Raw genomic sequence first — 17,124 nt, forward strand, 5'->3', positions numbered from 1 at the left:
TTATTTCGGAGTTGACCATGTCATATATGACATGAGAGCATATGTCTTACAAAGTCGCTCATATATCAGGAATGGTAATAGCTAGATGTTCTGTTTTTTTACTCGAAAAGAGGACACCTCCACACATGCTGGTGTCTCTTCTCCCCTGTAGTTTCCTGCTTGTTGCTCCGTCACACGCCCTCTGCTGGTGAGCTGCGTCATTACACACAACCGCTCATTTAATGAGGTGAATTTATAACTTTTGACTTTATGTGGAGGAGGGATTGATTTTGGAATGAGGAGGCTGCAACCTGCGATGGCACCACTAGATGTCAGCTTTTCACAGCATTGGTGGTTCAGTGGTAGAATTCTCGCCTGCCACGCGGGAGGCCCGGGTTCGATTCCCGGCCAATGCAATGACACTTTTAACTGAGGAACATGTGAGGGGACATATATTCACCTTCACATCTATGCTGTTGTTCAGCATGTTGTTTTTATATGTGTTAACAGACCTATCTGACTTCTGTTAACATCACTGTGACACACACAGAGGCTCTACACTTCACAGACGAGCTTCAGTGGTACAGTGCACATCACATTTGAAACAAGAGCACTTACCATCACTGGTAGTGAAGGTGTCACAGGAAGAATTACTGTGATGTTTTACCTTTAGAGCCTTTTTATAGAACACACTCATTTGATTTAAATTAGGAATGTTTGTTCTGTAGTTGTATTTGATTTAAAAAAAGACCATGTTTCACCTCTTTCTGAGCCTCATTAGTGCAGTAGGCAGCGAGTCAGTCTCATCATCTGAAGATTGTGACTTCAACCCTCACAAGGGGCACTTGTTTTAGAGCCAGAATACAGATTACAAAGAGCACACTGTATGTTTACATGTCATACAGCTCATATTCATAGAGACCACTGAAGCAAGGCATCTGGACTTGTAGAGTTTTCTTGAAGACGTTTCTCTGCTCCTCCAAGCAGCTTCATCAGTTCTACCTGTTGGTGGGAAACATGGTTTATATGTGGAGGAGGACCTCAGTGGGTGGGTCTGGGTGACACTTACAAACAATAGCACTAAATGTTTCCATAGTTACCTGTGTTGGTCTGGCTGACTGAGTCTGCTGTTTCTAATGACTGGCTAACGACTACAAAGATGATGTCTGAGGCCACCTCCTCTGTTAAGGACAGAGGTTTGCACATACTCACAGCAAGAACACAGGGCTGTCAACCAGTCCCCTCCAGCAGTCTCATAGTCGTTAGCCAGTTGCTATCTGTTAGCTTTGCATTGTTGAGGACAAGACGGCAAGTGACTGAAGATATGCATCCATATTAATGGAGGTCCACATGTCTGAAGTCAGACTCCCCCCTCCACCCTCTGCAGTTGAGCCTCTGCCTCCTTCTCATATTTGTCATCCACCATCTTCTTTAGAGCCTTTCTAGAAGGCAGGCTGGATGTGGGGTCTTATGGAGCCAAATCAGGGTCATAAGTTTTGTTCACCTGAAAAAATAAAATTCATTCAAACACTAAAATTTGAAACTGAAAATGTATGTTTTGATGTTGATTTTTTTCTGTTTAAAATTTTTTGGAATCAACTTTGAAATTCTTTTGAATAAATTGTTTATTTTCAGGTTTCATGTCAATCATTATTTTCATATTTACCATTTTATTTTTTTCAGATTCAAATCTTAATTTTTTACAGTTTCACATCTTGTGTCTTCAGGTTCAGATCTTTTTTCAGCTTCAGATTTACTTTTCAGGTTCAAATCTTTTTTCCACTTCCGCCTCTCCTTTTTTCACCTTTGAGGTTTTGACCCCGATTTTGCGGGGGGGGGGGGACATGGGTGTGGCCTGCTGAGTGACAGCAGGACAATGAAGACTAAGGGCTTTGCTCAGCCACGGTGCCTTCAGGGAACATTGGACATTTCAAAGAGTTACCTCAACACGCGCTATCTTTCATATTGATGTGACCTGCTGCAAAACATTGACACCAGTCAAAGTATAAGATGCTTCAAAGCAGACCTGGTAACAATCACTATATTTGAGTCAACACATTATGGAATAATCTACAGTTTACAGTTGACAAATCTGTCAGTGATCGCGTGCCCGCAGTACTCATGGCGCATCATGGCCTCCGCTCCACCAGGGCCACAGACATCAATGCAGGTAAGAATTGGTAACTATTTCTTTTCTATCTAATGAGTCTTTCTGAGTTCGACCTCAGCAATAAACAGACCTGTCATTTATGTAACATGAACAAAGGAAAGACGCTTTTATTCTGCACAGGATGATAATGACGCATGTTGCTAGCTTAAACTGTCTTGCGCTAATAGCTAATAACCTATTTTTTTGCCCGTTTTATCCATGTATTTAAGCTTCCCCTTCGATAACTGGTGATACAGCTAATTTAGTTTTCTGAAATGTCTTTGTTAACATCTGCACAGACCCTTATCAATGTACTGACACAGAATGTGTCTCAGGGGCAGCAAGAGCATGGAAGACAACTGGATCAAGCTTCTCCTTCTGTAGAACAAGAGATGGCCAGGTTTTAGATTTTAATGCAGTCTCATTTTCTATGTTAATTAAAAGTATTTGAATGGTACATGTGATGCTGTGTAAGTATATGCAATATTCATATTTTATTTTTATTTTAAATTATTCAGATCTTTCCCTGGATTTTCATTCGGAAAAGGAAAGATTCCAAAGAGCTGTGGTACATCATCTACCAAAGCTTTGGAAGCCATTTACTTTCTACACATACCTGCTAAACCTAAATGCAGAGACTACCCCAAACCCATCAGAAGAGTTTGAACTTACCCTGGCAGGACTTGGAAAAAGGCATCTCACCATGTCAAAGGATTTAAGCCATGAGGAGGTATTGCAGTAATCAATATAATTGATTAATAATAATTTTAAATTATAATTGACAGATGATACCTTATGTAATTGTAATTGTCTTAGTTTGACAGACTACTCCAACATGAGTACCCAAAGATGCACAGGAGGATGGCTGCTCTATAAGGCTTCAGGTGGAGCAAACCAATAATATAACAACTATAATACATAGCAATGTGATAATGCCTTTCAAGTGCAAAGACACACAAATACAATAATTTTTGTGTTTACAGGTGGCCACGGGAGGCGGCGACTGATAATGATTCCACCTGATTCTCATGGATACACTGTCACAGCGGCAGGGAAAAACACCGTGTTCATAGTGCCTTTGCAACATGGATTTGACCTGTCTCCTTCATTTTGGAATTCAGATGCCACTGAATTCCAAAATATGCCAAAAGCACAATGCCAGACATGTAGAGTAAGTTTTCCTTTGCAGATTTTGGCTCATCATGTTAATGAATGCATGCTAGGACTATGACCATAAGTGTTTGTAATTGTGTATAGAAATGGTGGCAGGGATCGAGAGCCGTTTCTTTGATGGACCGCCACATCAGAGGAGCCCCCGGTATTCTCTCAATGACTATGACAGTGGCCTCTACAGGTGTGCTTATGTTCTTAGCGGATAAAGAGAAACAAATCAATGTTTTAGCATGACATTCACTTATGTTTGGTTTGTGTTAATAGGACTGTAGGCGAGATTATTGCTGTCAGCCTTGCACAAGGTGGACCAGCCCCTGCCTTTTTCAGCCCGTGGACCTACCAATACCTGTGTAGTGGGCAGATAAACCCAACTCTTCTCACCAGTGATGCTGTTGCAGATGTCCAATTGAAAAGTTTAATTGACCAGGTATAGGATCTATGTGATGGAAGTATTGGATTGATCCTTTCTTCACTTTTAGGTTGCGATATCAACTGAAGATTCAATCAGGGACTTAACTGCTGAAATCTTAAACTGTGGATACACTGGTGTGATCTCCATTCAAAATAAGGATTCCATTGTTCGGTATGTTCTAATGTGCGTTGTTTATGAACGCACTGGTGTAGTTAATAGGTACATGAGTAAGATTGTGTACTCTCTACTGTTTTAGTGCCATCGTACTTCACAGCGGTGCTGAGGTTGCAGCCTATGATGGAACAACTACAAGAAGGCTTGAAGCTGTACAACCTTCTTTCACTGATGAGACAGTACCCAGATATCTGCCAGCCCCTGTTTGTTCCCATGGAAGACAGAAAAGTAAAGACAAACATGAGTTTACTATAATTATGAACAAGAAAAACTTTCTAGAAATGTATAAACTTAAAAGCTGATACCTGTATTTTCTCTCGTCCTAGGTCAGTGCTGAGTTTGTCTTGGCTTCCATTCAGCCACAACTGAGTGAGAAAGATTCTACTAAGCATCAGATGGAGCTGGAGATTATTAACTTTTTGCAAGACTTCCTGTATGAGGCTGAAGGTATTTCTTATAGTTCAATTTTGTTTATATAGCATCTTTTACAATCAAAATGCTTTACAGGAAGTAAGGACAGTGGTAAGGAAAAACTCCCTTTTAACAGGAAGAAACCTTGAGCACAACCTGGCTCACAAGGGAGATCTGCCCTCCTTTGTTTATATTAAACAACCACTTACAGTGGGAAAAAAAGTATTTAGTCAGCCACCAATTGTGCAAGTTCTCCCACTTAAAAAGATGAGAGAGGCCTGTAATTTTCATCATATGTATACCTGAACTATGAGAGACAAAATAAGAAAAGAAAATGTAGAAAATCACATTGTAGGATTTTTAATGAATTAATTGGTAAATTCCTCAGTAAAAGAAGTATTTGGTCACCTACAACAAGCAAGATTTCGGCTCTCACAGACCTGTAACTTTTCTTTAAGAGGCTCCTCTGTCCTCCACTCGTTACCTGTATTAATGGCATCTGTTTGGAGTCTTTATCAGTATAAAGACACCTGTCCACAACCTCAAACAGTCACACTCCAAACTCCACTATGGCCAAGACCAAAGAGCTGTCAAAGGACACCAGAAACAAAATTGTAGAACCTGCACCAGGCTGGGAAGACTGAATCTGCAATAGGTAAGCAGCTTGGTGTGAAGAAATCAACTGTGGGAGCAATTATTAGAAAATGGAAGACATACAAGACCACTGATAATCTCCCTCGATCTGGGGCTCCACGCAAGATCTCACCCCGTGGGGTCAAAAATGATCACCAGAACTGTGAGCAAAAATCCCAGAACCACACGGGGGGACCTAGTGAATGACCTCCGGAGAGCTGGGACCAAAGTAACAAAAGCTACCATCAGTAACACACTGCGCCGCCAGGGACTCAAATCCTGCAGTGCCAGACGTGTCCCCCCTGCTTAAACCAGTACATATCCAGGCCCGTTTGAAGTTTGCTAGAGAGCATTTGGATGATCCAGAAGAGGATTGGGAGAATGTCATATGGTCAGATGAAACCAAATAGAACTTTTGGTAAAAACTCAACTTGTCGTGTTTGGAGGGGAAAGAATGCTGAGTTGCATCCGCAGAACACCATACCTTACTGTGAAGCATGGGGGTGGAAACATCATGCTTTGGGGCTGTTTTTCTGCAAAGGGACCTGGACGACTGATCCGTGTAAATGAAAGAATGAATGGGGCCATGTATCGTGAGATTTTGAGTGAAAACCTCCTTCCATCAGCAAGGGCATTGAAGATGAAACGTGGCTGGGTCTTTCAACATGACAATGATCCCAAACACACCGCCCGGGCAACAAAGGAGTGGCTTCGTAAGAAGCATTTCAAGGTCCTGGAGTGGCCTAGCCAGTCTCCAGATCTCAACCCCATAGAAAATCTTTGGAGGGAGTTGAAAGTCTGTGTTACCCAGCGTCAGCCCCAAAACATTACTGCTCTAGAGGAGATCTGCATGGAGGAATGGGCCAAAATACCAGCAAAAGTGTGTGAAAACCTTGTGAAGACAGAAAACGTTTGACCTCTGTCATTGCCAACAAAGGGTATATAACAAAGTATTGAGATGACATTTTGTTATTGACCAAATACTTATTTACCACCATAATTTGCAAATAAATTCTTTAAAATCCTACAATGTGATTTTCTGGATTTTTGTTTCTCATTTTGTCTCTCATAGTTGAGGTATACCTGTGATGAAAATTACAGGGCTCTCTCATCTTTTTAAATAGGAGAACTTGCACAATTGGTGGCTGACTAAATACTTTTTTTCCCCACTGTATGTGGGCAGGCCGGGGTCCGTCTTTGGAATACAAAGGCCGCTCTGCACTGGAGCACTCTCAGCAGCATGTCTGTGAATCACTGTGTGAGCTCAGGCAGAAAAAACTCAGGTTAACATCCTGATTTCATCCTGAAGTGAGATCTGCAGTTCTTCCATGAAGAAACACAAAGTACGACAAACAAACACACCAACAGCCAATCAGAGCGAGCGAGCAGACCGGGAAGCACCACGACCTGACAAACATGGCTCCAACCAAAACACACAACAACACGGCGAGGCCCAGGAGAACATACACACCGGGGGGAATATGGCATCAACAACATGCGTGTCTTTACTATGTCTCATGGAGACACATCACAGCTGACGACATCTGTCGTCCTCCATGTTTGTTTTTCTTCTGAAGTCACGTTTGATCTCCACACACACACATAAACACAGACACACACACAGTGTAGAATGTGTGTGTGTTCAGTGGATAAACATGAAAACTCTAAAACAGCTTTTACATGACAGACACAAGCAGAAAACGCTGAAGCTTCACAGACACATCATACGAGCTCTCTGAACTTCCAGAGGTCTGATGATTCATGCAGTGATGGTAATGGTCCAATAACATTTTAGGAAGCCTCTGTTAATCAACACAAGTAAACATGTTCACATTCAGAAGTCACGTTTTAGCTGCTCACACCTGCACTACACCAATAAATGAAACCTTTCAATGTAACGTCCTAACATCATCAACTCAGCTTCCTGTCCACATCTGTGTCCTCTGCTGTGCCATCATCAGCTCTGAGACAGAGACATGAATGTAATAAAACAGGACCTGAGACTGAACCCTGTGGAACACCGAACGTGACGTGAGATGTGACAAAAACCAACCGGGTTCAGTGTGTGATGAGCACACAGGTCTGAAGAATCAACTCGAAGCTAAGATAAAAAGAATTAAAGGCGAGCTCTGTGGTTACAGAAGGTCTGTGCTGAGACTGAATCAGGTGGATCATCCAGAACAATCTGTGCTTCCACTGTTCAGCTTAGAGTCCTCCTCCACTGACTGCACATGGTTAAAACATTAAGAGCTGAAAGATATTTTTCTCCGCTGTGAGTAAATCTATTGCTACATGCGTGATAACTGTCATCCTTCAGTGTGTGTAAACAGAATCATTAGCGGGCTGCTGCAGACCTCTGCCTTCTGTGCTGAAGGTGGCTGATTACTGGGTTTGGTGTTAACAAAGAAATCAGCCGGGGAAGAGTATTGGCATCAGCATCGGGTAGAAGCAGACTGCATCAATTCTGTTAATGAGTTCTCCACCTCTCTGTCCTCCTCTTCTTCTTTATTCCCCTGTGCCGTCTGCTGAGCTGATGCTTCTGCAGGAAAAGATGACTGGAGGATGGAGAGCAGCCAAACTGGCTCATCCATGAACTTTCAAAGGTCACACGATATCCTGGCAAACAGCCACAGGACACGGAGTGCTACAGTAGCACGGTGCTGTTCAGTCAGTGGTGTCTTGTTGATCTGCTGGAGGATGAGAGCATTATAAGGCTGCAGGTCCTCGTCTGAAGCAGTGTTTGTCTTGAGTAATGCAGCCCCTCACGTTCATGATAGAAAATATGAGCCTTAATTCCCTTTTTCCTATGAAAATATTATCAGAGGAGCATCGTTCTTCATGCACTGACTGCTCATTTTCTTTGAGAAATGAAAACCTGTGGTCGGCCTCTCTCTCACACACTCAGTGTAATGACTGCACTGCATACCTCCACGCTGTCTGGACTTTGATAAAATCCCGGCTGCACTTTAACTACACAGTTTGACTCTGTTTTTCCATTAACTCCACTTTTTTTCTACCTGACTTGCCATATCTTGCAGGTGTACATGACACAGGCGGCGTCCTCGCAGCGTGATGTGTGCGGCGCCGCCGGCTGCTGTAAGCAGATTCTGCTGGTGATACATGAACAGCCTGCCTGGAGCTTCTGTGCTGTTTGTCCACAGGGGGAAACTGATGAGGTTGACTCAGGGGTCATCAAATCCCCGCTGACAGAGCTCTGCTGCCGACCACTGCCACGGGTCAGCAAAGGTTAACTCGTTCCTTTAACTCCACACACCTCCCAGTGCAGCTCTGTAAATCATTTTAAGCTGCTTCAACCTAAAAACCTAACTTCATCTGCTGCCTGAGTTAACTGGTCAGACTGAAGGTTCACTGAGCACTGCGTCGGACTTAAACCACCTCATCCATAAACTGTAAATAAAGATGGACAAAGTGGCTCCGCCTCCACCCGTTGAAGGTAACTCCACCTTGGAGCCAGAGAGAACATCACTCTCCTAATGTTTTCAGCATTGAGCTCAACACAAACAGGATGCAGTTTACTTAATGTTTCCCAATAGCATCATGCTAAGTTACAGTTAGCTGCTGAATGCTAGCTGGCCGTTTGTAAGCTGCTTGAATGTGTAATTAAAGCTAATGATTGGTCTGCTAATCATGTAAGCCTGCTGGGTAGGGTTGTTCAAATTAATTAAAATTTAGCATCCAGGTCTGCCTCAAGCCCCAGGCTTGTGGTGCTCTGTTTCAAGATTCAAAGGGCTTATTGTCATGTGCACAGTATAGAAACTGGTTTCCCTGTACAATGAAATTCTTACTTTGCTGCTCACACTGAATGCCATAAAGGTTTAAGAAGTCAAAATAGAATAATTTGCAAAAGAGCAATTTGAAGAGCAAAAAGATGCAAATAAGTACACAAAAATATAAACTATGGAAGTAAATGAAGCTACATACATGTAAATGTGCATGTGTGCTACATCAGCTGTTGTGCAAATTGAGCAGAGAATGAATCATAGTGCAAAAACTGTCAAAAACAGCTGTACATGTGCAGTTATTGGATTGGATATTAAGGTGCATAAAGAAAGAAATAGATAAACAGTATTGCAGTTACTGTTACTGCATGCAAACATGTCAGCATGTAAACAGTCAGTGTGTATGTGCAGGGTACAGTCCATTTTTTACTGTTGTGTGTGTGTGTAAAATTAGAAGGCTAGCAATCTAAGCTAGCATAAGCCAGCCAGAAGTAACTTAGCTAAACTGCATATCTGCTAGCATCCTAACTAAAAAATGTACACTTGAAAACTCCTGCTGATCAGAACCTGTCACAAACATAAACTTATTTATTTGTCTTTCTATTTACTGTCATTAGTTTTTAAATTTTTTGTCTGAGTGTTTCGGTTTGGACACACCAAGCACTTGTTCAGAGGGTGCAACCCCCCATTAAAATACATGGGATCTGCCCTGAGAGGAGTAACAGGAGGCTGACACACCTCTCTCTCCAACATTACTTAAGCTTAATTAGGCAGGCAGAGCTGTTACCATGGTGACAGGCTGTCACACAAGAAGCATACAAAACAGCCATATTTGTAGTCTTTATCAGACTTTAGGCATTATATCTGTCATATTGATCATCCTTCAGCTGTATAGTATTCGGTATTACTTCTTTGTCAATCATTATGATATCTGCCATATTCATCGCTATGGAGCTGTTTGCTACATGTCCACATCGCATATACTGTGTTGTAGAGCAACATCTTGTGATTCTGGCGGTGTCCATATTTTTTGTCTGAAGGCTTCAGTTGGGACAAAAACAGAAGTTGTTTAGAGGGTGTTTTTACATTGGAAACACATTAGGAGGGGGACAGAGAGAGCTGCAGTCCGGGGCATTAAGAGCAGCAATAAACATTCAGGTTGCCATGGATACAGGCAGGCATGCCTTTGATTCAAAGGCATACCTTTGATCCTGTGTCAGCCTGTCACCACGGTAACAGCCCAAAGGTATATAAGGCACACCTTTTTGCAATAAAGGTATTGTTGGTCAGTTCCAAAGACAGACACAGCAGGATATTTTGGGGGAGTTCCGTGGAGACGAACCTGCCTGAAGTGCAAAGCAATAGGCGTCCTAAAGGAGAATAATTTCAAGCGTGATTACTGGACTAAACGCGGGAGAACAGAAGGATCAGAGAAGAAGGAGAAACACAGCTGCAGAGGAGGCTAACATCTTAGCAACAGGTTTCTTCATACAGTCAGATTTGTGGTGAGTACTAACAGTAGTGAGTGATAAGTGCAACTTCATCGCGTTCATTCAAAGAGAGAGAGGGAGAGAGAGTCGTGTGCATTTACGCACATGCTGTGTATTGTATTGGGGCGAACTCCATTCTGTGTGATAGAGAGACCAGAGAAATGTAAACCCAGGGACTGTAGAGACGGTGGAGCTCTCTGTGAAGTTACATTGATGTTAGACTCAACTCAAAAAAAAAAGCTGGGAGGAAGCTGTTGTCTACTTAAGGTTACAGTAGATGGTATTATTTGGCTGATGATCTGTTGTTTGCCATATCTGCAATGGACATAAGGAGAAGGGTTACAGGCTGGAATTAGTAGATCTGATTCCAGAATCGCAAAACAACATGTCCACATAAAATCATTTAGTCTCCCTAAGCCTCAGCTATTATTCCAAGATCAGACAATTCACCTCCTATTCAAAGCAATTATCCAGCTGCTGTTCAGATTAATTCAGCTGCTCTTATGACTGATTCAGCTTGTGTTCAGAGTAATTCAGCTCTTGTTCTGCCATTCAGCTTCTATTCATATGCATTCTGATGTGTTTTTTAATATTTTTAGAGTTCAAAGCAATGCTTCAGCTTCTGCAATCAAGAGAGAAGCGCGAGAAGAAAGAGCGCCAAAAACAAGAGAAGCGTGCGATGAAAGAGCGCCAAGAACAAGAGAAGCGTGCGATGAAAGAGCGCCAAGAACAAGAAAAGCGTGCGATGAAAGAGTGCCAAGAACAAGAGAAGCGCGAGAAGAAAGAGCGCCAAAAACAAGAGAAGCACGAGAAGAACGAGCGCCAAAAACAAGAGAAGCACGAGAAGAACGAGCGCCAAAAACAAGAGAAGCGTGCGATGAAAGAGCGCCAAGAACAGAAAGCACGACAAGAAAGAGCGCCAAAAACAAGAGAAGCACGAGAAGACGAGTGCCAAAAACAAGAGAAGCGTGCGATGATAGAGCGCCAAGAACAAGAGAAGCAAGAGAAGAAAGAGTGCAAAGAACGAGAGAAGCGCGAGAAGAAAGGACAGACGGTGAAGCAGTTTATTGTGGAATCAGACGGCTTGATCACTGGACTGGAAAAGGCCAACGGGACAGTCCTCACAAAAGAAAATGAAAATCTCAGAAAGGCTGCCGAAGAACATACCCAGTGTTCTTCCAAGTATGAGGAGCTTGGCCAACGAAACCTGCACTCTGAGGAGTGGACCTACAGAAGGCCAACAAGACCGTCCAGGAAAAAGACAGTGTGATAACCAACTGTCAGAGGACAGGTCCTCCTTCGAAGATCAGCTGAAACGTGAGCAGGAATCAAGAGAAAGCATTGAGATATACCTTGATGAGCTCAAGAAACATAACAGCAAACTTCATTCAGAGGTGGTTTATCACGCTAATGTCATTACTGACCTGTCTGGCTTGAAAACACTCATGTGTGCAATGAACTGGCCAAGAGCAAGGCCAGGTTCAGACAGTTGAAGGAGTGTGTAGACCAGTCTCTGACTCTGCAGCAAAAGGTGACTCTAGAGTCAAGGGTAAAGTGGGAACAGCTCAGTGAAAACCACAGAAAGGCTACCGAAAAATATAGCCAGTGGTTTTCTAAGTGTGAGGAGCTGGCCAACGAGGTCTGCATCCTGAGGTGTGACCTACAGAAGGCCAACAAGACCATCCAGGAAAAAGACAGTATAATAAACAACTGTCAGAGGACAGGTCCTCCTTAGAGATCAGCTGAAACAGGAGCAGGAAGCAAACAAACCAGAGGAGCTCAAGCAACGTGACAGTGACCAGATTGCTGAGAGCAAGGATCCCTGCAACCAACTGTCCAAGAGCAGGGCCAAGTATAGACCGTGGGACCAAAGAGCTGGTAGAAAGACTGCCAACACGATTAAATCACTGTAACCTCCAAAGAGAGAATGTGTCACATAGACACCAGAACAGATCAAGGCCAAGGTCACACAGTTGGAGGACGAGAGCAGGAAATCCTCCTTGCTCCAAGATGGAAAAATTACAGAACCCACCAAAGAAAGAATGTGTCGCAGAGACACCAGAACACAAATGGGACAGGCTGTTCCACATACACGATCAAGGCTACCTAGACCAGGACAACCTACATGACCAGGAATACACAGACTACCAGGACAGCCGGGACTACAACAAAAGTGTAGACCACCAGGACCGATACAGCCTGGGCAACCCGAAAATGGGGATAGGGATAGTTGTGGAAACACTGAAGTAGACCTAAGTCTCTGAATTTAACCTGATTTTTTTGACAGAATTTGTGCGTTAGTTGTACTGATGTGGCTGTGATCTCCCAGCACTGTTCTCCTGCTCCGGAATAAATAAAAATTCTTCATTCACTGTTAGCCATTCCACTCTCCACATAAGTTTGCTTCATTCATTCAGTTCCACTCTTTCATATCAGGGCCTATGTTTGCAATTACAGCCCCCACTCATGTCCTGTTCTGGTCATTGTGTGTCTGTCATGTCAGTTTATAGCCTTACTGTTAGTTTACATTGTTCAGTGGGAAACACTATGCTGTCACAAAGAGGTCATTGCTGTAAAATTTGCAGTGATATTCAGAAGAAATGACGGATTTTTTTTGTTACTTTTAAATTTACAGAACAAAACCATTCAAAAACACATCTTCATTTGTACAAAATGAGATGTTTGTAGTGTTATACTTACAGTATAGTGTCAGATTTTTTTTCTGGAAACACTGTAACAACCATTTGAATTTGCAGGTTGCATCATGCTTGTGTAAGGCTTTTAATAGTTGCAGTGTCAATGAGTGTGTTAATGGGAGGCGCTTACAAAGGTGCACAAACAGCTGCAAAGTTATTGTTATTCACAAAGCAATCATCTATAAACTAGATGATTTCTTAGTGAAGTTATCATCTTAAACACAAATTTATTTATTTGATTGTATTATTTATTTATTATATACTTCCAATATATATTGCCATTTATTAATTGTTGAATATGCTTATTTAAAAAAAGCTCTAATCCTAGATCAAATACTGCAACTCAAATTCCACACCAAAAGGGGGCGCTTATACGTTACTACACCACGTTTCCGCAGAAGACGAAAGTTAGAAGAACGACTGACTGACGTGAGGCGATTTTGTTTTTAGCTTAGTTAGCTGAAATGCTGTACGTGCCCCAGCTGCTATCGAGTCGGCTGGAAGTTCTTATAAATGCGTGATAACAGTTGTGTGAGTCGCCCGGAGTCCGTCAGATGTAATAGTGCACTTGAAAGAACATATTGTGGAAGGTGACTTGTTCCATGAGAGGGTCGCACGGCATGTTCAGTGAAATCCTCATTTACTTCACATAAGGAAACACGGAGCTTTGCAGACGCAGAATAAGAGACATGTACAGAGAGTCACCGGTTCCAAGTGTTACAGCACGGCAGAGAAACGGCTTCATTCGCACTGGATATATATGTCAGGAAACTTAACGTAATTAGGCAGCAGAGCTGTTACCGTGGTGACAGGCTGTCACACAAGATAACTGCATACAAAACAGCCATATTTGTAGTCTTATCAGACTTTAGGCATTATATCTGTCATATTGATCATCCTTCAGCTGTATAGTATTCGGCTACTTCTTTGTCAATCATTACACATGATATCTGCCATATTTATCGCTATGGAGCTGTTTGCTACATGTCCACATCAAAATCAGCTATTATTCCAAGATCAGACAATTCACCTCCTATTCAAAGCAATTATCCAGCTGCTGTTCAGATGAATTCAGCTGCTCTTATGACTGATTCAGCTTGTGTTCAGAGTAATTCAGCTCTTGTTCTGCCATTCAGCTTCTATTCATATGCATTCTGATGTGGTTTTTCATATTTTTAGAGTTCAAAGCAATCGTTCAGATAAGCTTTCAAAGCAATGCTGCAGCTTCTGAAATCAAACTTGCATTTTCTTCAGAAAATGCCTTTTCTAGTTTATATTCAAGCCGTTCACACAGCAGCCACACAGGGCACTTCTCACACAGAGGAGTGATTCACTTCTGTCATACAATCCAGTCAAAGGCAGACTGCTGCTGTCTGGAATTAGCGACCTATCAGCCAATCAGAAAATAGAACTGCTCAGCTCATCTGTCTCTGAAACAATGACAAAATAAAGTGTTTGCTTCTGTAGGTAAAACAAAAGCAGCATCCACCAGTCACCTGGGAGCACTGCAGTGTTTGTCTTTGTGTCATTCATGATTTTAGTATAGATCAAATAATGTATTCAATATAGTGGAAGCTCACACAGAAACACTTGAAGTCTTGAGAGCCCTTCGCGGACACATGAACAGCGTGTCAGTGTGAACGTGCTAATTGTGATCTATATTTTCATTTACACCTCACAGCTACAAACTCTGCACCTAAAACACGTTTCCATCATTTCAGTGTTCTTGAACACATTAAAGGAGGAGAGGTGCATGCTGGGAAGTCTGTTTCAAATGCTGCTCAAGTTTCTTTTGAAACTTAATGAGTTGAAAGAACTCTTTGATGATCAGAGGCAGCAGAAGAGGAGCTCAAAGGGTTAAATGCACTTTCATGCTATACATATGGATGTTTAAAGCTAATAGTCCATCATGATTCTGTGTGTGTGTTAGTTTATCTCACCTTTATACCATTATTTAACCTTTATCCTAGAATTCTGGTAAAATAAAGGGTTAACTTTCAACCTCACAGCTCATGTCTGCTGGTCCTGATCAGTCGGTGGCCTCAGGCAGCTCCTCATCACTTCCTGGACGATGACCTGAGTCCTGGCTCAGTTTCTGGCTCTCAGGCCCGCATCTGTCGATAGTGTGAGTAAGTCAGGCATCAATAAAAATTAAACATTTAGCAGCACGCAGCTGATTAATGTGATTTTCCAAATGATTTTTCCTCCTGGCTCTTAGCTGTGAGGGCTACAGTAATTCCTCCCTAGATGGGTTTGCTTCCTGAATGTTAACTGTGGATCTCTGTGGAGACAACAGGCAGCAGACCTGCTGCATGTCAGCCAGCAGGTTCCTTCACACTGAAGCCAAATAACAACAGACAGCACAACAACTGCTGCAGCAGTCAAAGGAAACACTGACAGTTGAATCATGGAAACACTGTTTAACCTGTCAGACCCCGTTTCCACAAACACGGGTATCTGTGAAAACGAACATTTCCTTCCCTCCGTTTTCCAAAATAACATTGTGCACACATCATCGTTTTCATAAACGTTTCTGTTTACATTAACCCGCATAAATACGCTCAGAGAGCCGTCATGACTACGCCAGGCCTGTGGGGGGCAGTGTTGGCAGAAGGAGAAAGCCGTGCAAGCCAATCAGGAGCTGTATTTGCAAATGCAAACACTACTATTACTTCCATTACTAGACTACAGCTGCTCTTGCAGCCGTACTACACAAAAAAAAGGTCGTACCAACTGACGCACTGCTGCAAACTCCGTTTTTGTCAGTTCAAACGCGAATACACAGAGTTTTTAGAAAGAATTGTTTTCATAGGTGAAAACTCCGTTTATGTGTAAATAAAAGGCACAAAGGAAGGAAAAGTCTCCGTTTTTACACATACCTGTGTAACAAGGTCTCAGTCAGACTGAGTTACACATCGTCCAGCATGTACAGCTGAAACAATGACATCACTGATGTCAGTATTAGCTAACCTGCAGTGACAGCTTTGAGTACACTTCAGGGGACTGATGGAACCTGGACACATCAGCCCAGGATGGTGGACATTTTGAGACATTTGGACAAAAGAAGCACACTGTAGATCACAGTGCTGAAGAGAAGCCTGAAAGCACAGCGCTGTAACACTAAGGCTCTGCTGTGTGACACTCTCTCATCAGTTTATCTCCTGCCTGCGCTCCGTCACACAGGCCGGCAGTGTGTGTCCTCAGAAAGGTCAGGTTCTGCAGTTTTTGTCATTTTGAACCACCTCACTGTGATGTAGGGCTGCAACAAACGAGTATTTTGATACTCGGCGATTATTTTTGCGAATACTCGAGTACTCGGATCACACGTAAATGTCATAGTTTTCCCATAGATACGGCTGCAGCTAACAGCTAATGGATACCTGCTTTGGACCGCTGCAGTGTCATTGCTTCAGGCCGTGACCGCCTCCATGCCGGGCGCCAAAACACGTGTGTGTGTGTGTGTGTGTGTACAGTTTACACATTTTGAACCCCCCAATGACGTCTCTAACGAGTCATCGAGTACTAAATTAGTTGTCGATGCATTTTGCCCTTGAATATTACTCGAGTACTTGTAAAGTAATCGTTGCAGCCCTACTGTGATGAAGACTTTCAAAGATATTCTGAATGAATAAGAGGCGTCAGGGTGTCTGTCTGTGTTCATACCTGCACTGTGGGCTGAAGACAGTCGGCTCACTTCTTCATTCTCCTGTGCAGATGTGGGCTGCAGAGCTGCAGTCTCCTCAGAGACGGCGGTTGTTATGGTTTCATAGAACACACACAGATGGTGATGCTGCGAATAAAAAGGATGGAGGATACACAGAACCAAGACACAGGCAGGAACAACGAGGGCGGGCAGCCAATCACAGAGGAGGAAAGACAACAGGAAGTAAAACAAACTGCCTACCAAAACAGGAAGTAGAAAAAAACTGAAACAGAACCAACTTAACACAAGAGAACATCCACCCACCCATCATCTGAACCAGAACCAAAGACCTTTATACAGCACAAAGTGAACTTAATGACCAAAAGATGATAAACAAATGGAACACGTGTGACAGGAGCAGCTGTCCTTTAAAGGACCTGCAGTGGGACACAGCTGTGTGGTCCTCACCCGGAGCTGGTCTGGACCAGCCTGGCTGTGCTCAGGGACACAGCAGCATGTGCAGCATGTCTGCAGCAGCACATCCGGACTGAACAGCACCTCCAGCAGCAGGCCTGCACAGCTTGCACTGTCACTGTTTACTTGCTACATCTGGCCGCTAATGTT

The 17,124-nt window shown here is 42.9% G+C and overlaps 1 non-coding gene across 1 annotated transcript; it reads left to right on the forward strand.

The window, feature by feature from the left end:
* Positions 1-324: 324 nt before the first annotated feature.
* On the forward strand, positions 325-395 carry trnag-gcc (transfer RNA glycine (anticodon GCC)). Its single transcript has one exon. It is a non-coding gene; the product is annotated as a tRNA-Gly (tRNA).
* Positions 396-17,124: the final 16,729 nt, after the last annotated feature.

The sequence above is a fragment of the Parambassis ranga genome, unplaced genomic scaffold, assembly GCF_900634625.1.
Source record: "Parambassis ranga unplaced genomic scaffold, fParRan2.1 scaffold_31_arrow_ctg1, whole genome shotgun sequence".
Lineage (NCBI taxonomy): Eukaryota > Metazoa > Chordata > Actinopteri > Ambassidae > Parambassis > Parambassis ranga.